This window comes from Rattus rattus, chromosome X (assembly GCF_011064425.1).
Source record: "Rattus rattus isolate New Zealand chromosome X, Rrattus_CSIRO_v1, whole genome shotgun sequence".
Taxonomy (NCBI): domain Eukaryota; kingdom Metazoa; phylum Chordata; class Mammalia; order Rodentia; family Muridae; genus Rattus; species Rattus rattus.
Window position 1 is genome coordinate 21671612 of NC_046172.1, and position 6000 is coordinate 21677611.

Sequence of the window (6000 nt, forward strand, 5' to 3'; positions counted from 1 at the left end):
CCCCATCATCCTATCACCAGCATTCAACCATTGGGCTACATATCCATCCATTCAAAAGAAAAATTTAAAAAAATAACTTCTTTATAAACAAATAAATTCACATTGAATATAACATAGTTGAATTAAAACTTTTAACAAGAACAGAAATTACACTGATCTAAGCATCGCCATGCTGATGTGTACTTTATAATATAATCAATACAATATTTAGTGTAATAAATACTCCAAGGGATAGCACTTCTACATAAGTTCCCTCTTAGAATGATAACCTTCAATATAAAGACTACATTGTACTAGAAACACAACATAATATTCTGCCAATGTCAACAAAATATTTCATCAAATCTAGCCACATAAACTTTTGAATAATCTTATGAAAGTCTGACTTTGGAGGCAGAATTGTTGTTCCTCAAGACTTCATGCGACTTGGTTTATGAAGTCTAAAGTACTCCTGTCAGTTTGTCTTTTAGTTAGCTGTTAATTTTGCACACAATATATCCAGGTGCATTTTCCATAGCAAAAATATGAAGTTGGGAAAATCTTTCATTAGATTAAAATAATCTGATAACTGAGTCAGTTTATGAACATCTTTTAATTGTTTTATTCTCTTAGTGATAATAGCCTGAATACTATAATTGTATTGCTGACAATATCCCATTTTCTACTAAATTTTGAAGTACTCTCAAGGTATATGTTTGTGCTTAGATATAATATTATCTTATTTAAACTTAATTCACTATCATCTATATAAGAGGAAAGAATGTAATTTGCAGATATTATTTAAACAATACTCTTAGTTTATCAAACATGTCCTTGTTCAGAATTTAATAGTATATTTTATGATAAAAACAAATATATTGACTCAAAGAACATGTGTGCTAAATGATCTTTGTGACCCTCACATACTTAATGAAGTTTTATAATTTTATTTGGAATAAGAATAGTCATATAGGGGTGTTTAAAATAGAGTAGGGGAAGAAATAGAGTGATAGAAATAAAAAGACTAGAACGGAGACAAAGGAAAGGCCATTCGGAGACTACCCCACTTAGGGATCCATCCCATCTGCATCCATATATATTTCAATTTTTGTCCCTGTATTTCCTTTAGATTGGAGCAATTCTGTGTTAAAATTTTTGAGATGAGTAGGTGACCTGATCCTTCAACTGGAGGCCATGACTATTTACTGGAGATGGTCTCTACAGGTTCTATCACCCCTTTGTTAGGTATTGTGGCTTATGTCATCCTCAGTGGATCCTGGGAACCTCTTGCTTCCCTGGAATCTAGGAATTTCTAATTACTACCCTCAGTTCCTCATCCCCTACTACTACATAATTCTGTTCAATTTCCTACCCTCCGTATTTCTTTCCTGTCTCTTCTCATACCTGATCCTGCTCTCACTTTTTCCCCCTCCTTTCCTCTCATCCTCCCAGGTCCCTCTCTTCCTCTACCTCCCATGATTATTTTGTTCTCCCTTCTAAGTAGGATTGAAGCAACTATACACATTTTGGTCTTCCTTCTTCTTAAGCTTCTAATTGATTGTGGCTTGTATCGTGAGTATTTTGAGCTTTTGAGCTAATGTCTATCAATGAGTACATACTATGTGCTTTACTTTGTATCTGGGTTACCTCACTCAGGATGATCTTTTTTATCTCTATCTATTTGCTTGCCAAAATTATGAAGTCTCTATTTTTAATAGTTTATAGGGCAGCGGCTGTGAAAGGTACCCTGTTTCCTGGTCTAGATAGGTTAAATCCCTGGGGAACCATAAGGGACAGCAAGCACATTCCCAGTTTCCCGGGAGATCAGGTCCTTCTCATGTAGTTGCAGCCTCCCACAGACTCCTTTAGAGAGGTTTGAGATAGATCTGTCACATAGGGTAATGCTGCAAGCCTTTCCTCCACAGGTGAGGATGTAACCAAAGGTTATATAGGCTCAAGACAGATCAGTAACAAAGGATAATGCCCCAAGCCCCTCCTTCACAGGGGAGGACATGACCACAGGTCAAGTAAACTCAAGACAGATCAATCTTAGAAGTAGGACCATGCCCCCAATATCTAGATGAGGACTTCTTAAGCTCTCTGGCCAAACCAATAGGAAGTATCTGCTGTCAGACTCTGACCCATCAAAAAAAAAAAACTCAATTGTAACAAAAGATAGTGCAGAGTTAATGATTGTTTTATGAGCCAGCTAACCTTGTTGCTGAAGTCTGCCCTCTGTAGTGAATAAAAATTGTGTTTTTTTGGGTTTGAGGTTGTCTCTCCCTACATGGATGAGCAACCCCATGTAAGTGGATTAAAAACCTTATACCATCTTGTTATTGCTGCAGTCACTTTGTCAATCTGTGCTCTGTGGGTGGCGCTCTTGAGGTAAGGCCACTATGGGGTCTTACAACATTTTGGTGCACCTGCCAGGAACTTCGCTTCCCCCAGACCACAATTGGGAGGAGATCGGAGGTAAGCTAGAGCAAATCTGTGTTTTGTGTTCTGTGTTACTTTCTGTTTTGTCTCTGTGTCCTGTCTTGTCTTTGTTTCATGTTATAATGTGTTATCTGCATCTGCTGTGCGAAGGGTTTGAGTCTCCCTTGGATAGGGGTTAGAGTCCCCTTGGTGGTCGCTGTGGGTCCCATGACGCTTACAGCTGTGACAGGCAGACGTGCTAATTGTCAACAGGCCACAGGCCCTAATGGATGCTCTAGGAGGAGAAAAGAATCTAGAGGATACTCTAGAATCCCGTTGAGAGGTGGGATAAGACAGTCCACCTCATCCCAGAAGTACCTAAGGTTAAGCTGCAGTTTGGGCCAGGTATTGAAGGTATCAAGCATCTGAAATTGGAGATTGGTTATAGGACGCCTTGTCTTGGTCTTTTTTGTCTTGTTTGTTTTCTGTGGTATTTTCGAGTATCTTTTTGGCTTTTGTTTCATTTTTGGACTTGGACTGACAACTGTGTTTGAGATCATGGAACTATTTGTTTTGTTTGCCAAAGAGTTTTACTTGGTCCTCTTGGTGCTTAACTTGAAAATAATTTGCTTGAGAGAAATTGTTTTCTGCCTGGGAGCTTTGTCTTTCTCTCTTGAGCTTCCTCCCCAAGGAGAGATGCGCCTCCTTTTGATCCCCTTGCCCTCAGGGGAAGAAAAATTCCAGTTGCTGCCTTCAGTGGCCAGACTGTCAACACTTGCTCACAGAAGGATAGCGTTCTTTAGGAGAAGTTCTTTAAGAGAACCTGCCTTATCTGCTGGCCCTATTTCAAGAGAGGAGTTGATCTCCAGCATTAAGTCACCTTCCCAGTTAGTCATCATTGACATGGAAAGTGCCTCTGATCCTACTCCTGCAGCAGTCAGTTCCTACCACTGTGGTCAAAATGCCCCAGATTGGGCGGCACAGGAGCCCCTAAAGTAGTTTCAGATTGAGTCTTCAGCAGACTGTGAGGAACTTTGTTTTGCCAGACAGAAATTGGAACAAGTTTTACTCTAGGATGATAAGAGGAGAAAGTCTTGGCACCAGCTCTTCAGCTACTCCAACTGGAGGCTGTGGCCAAGGTCAGGATCAATGTTTTCTTTTCCATGGACCTCTAATCCAGTGAGACAGGTTGGTGAAGGACTGCTACTAAAGTCCTGGAATTCAGAGGCACGGGAGAGCTATACTTCTATTAAAGATCAGAATTCCAGTGTTAGCAATCTCTTTATTGGATGTAAGAGGCAGGAAGCCCAACTCAGTTGTGACCCCTGCCTCAAGAGTGGCAGCAGAAAGAGTCCTTATAGCCAGTTATCTCTAACTATAGCTTACTCTCTGATACCGGAGGCTTCAATCGGATCACTCTCGCCTGGGCCAGCCTCCTTCAATACTCAGATGCTATTTTCTCCTGGTCTCTTGACTCAAGGTTGCCAGGCATGTCTGACAGCCTGGAAGAAACTTCCCCACTAAAGTGGACGAGCCATACAATTCTTTTGTCAGCTGCTTGGCATCTAGCACCCAGGTCCTTACCATCTCTCCATCCTTTTGTTATTAATTCATACTGGAAGCCTAGTGTCATTTGGAGGTTGTGTCTCTTGAGAGGCAGAGCCACCGAGCTGACACTGAAGGGAGGTACTCCTTAAGGAAAATCTAAGTCCAGAGAGACAGCCGGTAACAGACCAGCAGCCCCTTTGCTCGCCTTTCTGTTTCACAGGCACAAAGCTTGCGCTCATTTTTGCAATGGTCTTTTCATTCCAAGAAAGCTTCCTCACTTGTTTAGCTGTGTGACTGAATGATATTTGTCACCTGACCTGGTTGTTCCACCAGCTCTCAACGGGCCACCACCTAGCTTTCTTGCCTGGACCCTTTCCTCTGTTCTTAAGAATTTTATCACCTAATACACTGTGTTATTTGACTTATAATACCTCCCATCCTACTAATATACATGTCCCAGATTCCCATTGTGAAGGTTCTAATTCTAAAACAAGGGGATGGTGCATCCCCCTAAATATTAAATTTACCTCTGCGATTTGAAACCAGGATTGGACATGTGGATATACTTGGGATCTTAAAATGTTTCAATCAGGTACTGATACAGGGATTATATTTACCATAAAATTGTTAAAAGAGCCTGTACATTCCTATTCTCCGGCTTCTGGCCACTGATCCAAAAACAAGCCTAGAGAGGCGCTAAACACGGCACAGGGCACACGAGACTTCATCTACAGCCTGCACTCCACTGAGAGGAGCTGCTTGCTCAGAGAACTGCACTGCTTCGAGTCCATTGCCATCGTACAAGAAAAACTGGAAGCTCTACCACCCACTCCAGGACAGCTAAAATATGTATTCTTCCACAATGAGATACCTTTCATAGGGTTTGGTTTTTTGGATAACACAATTATGATTGCTACAGGAACTCAAATTGAATTGTCTATTAGAATTATTTTGTGAATTTCAAAAATGTCAATCAACTTGTTATTTTTCCTTCTATGTATCAACATATTATTTAATTTTCAGTTATTGAAACTGTACTGTACTGAGTTGGGGTTTGCTTACCTATTTATGTTTTTATTTTTTCCTGATGGTTATAATTCAATGCTGAGGTTTCTCCAAATTATTTCAGATGTTTAATATCAGTTTAAAATTGTAATTCCCTGCCTAGTGGCATCCCTTATGTGATATTTCACAGTTAACATTTACAATCATATAAATTCATTCAATTTTAAACTTCTACATCTGTCAATTATGAAGCAGTGCTTTAAGTATATCTGATTATTTTAATTTTGACCCACACTGTCTTTAAGAGTCAGAGGTTAATCAAATAGAACAATTGTCTGGCCCCTCTTTTACATAAACCATACATGCTAACAAGTGTACTTATTTCTGTTTGGCTTTTTACCTTTAATTTTCCAACTTTGAGCAATCACAGTGAATTCTGGTTTGTGAGAGAAAGGCAGTGCTTGGATACTTCCTGTGTCTTAGAATATGGTTAAAGAGAGCATGAAAAATGTCAGAGAAGACTTGGAAAAGAGAAAATGAGAAAGAGAAAAAGCCGGAAACTGGTATCAAAATTGGTCTCTGTTGGGTCCCCTAGTAGGCCTTCTTTTGCTTATATCTTTTGACCCATGAACATTTAATCGTTTAACCAGCTTTGTTAAACAACAGGTAGATAATATAACAGCAAAACCTATTCAGGTATATTATCATAGACTAGCTATGGAAGATACTTTGATGATGGTCAAACTCATCTACACATCTCCTCCCTGCCCAGGCAAGGACATTTTGTCCTTCAGCCAAATGAGACCAATATTCTTTTCTGCCTGCTGTCCTGATGTCTTTGCTGAAACATCAACGAATTGTCACCCCTGCGTGCTGAGCTGGACAGTCAATGATGAGTAAGAGAGTAATATATTCACGAATAAAGGACCTAAGACAAGAGGGCTGCCATTAGCTGCTGCCTTATCCCATGACGGACCCTGGCCACAAGATTCTCTTGGCCATGTAACAAATATCACTCCAACCTATGACAGACGCAGTTCCCGAGGGGCT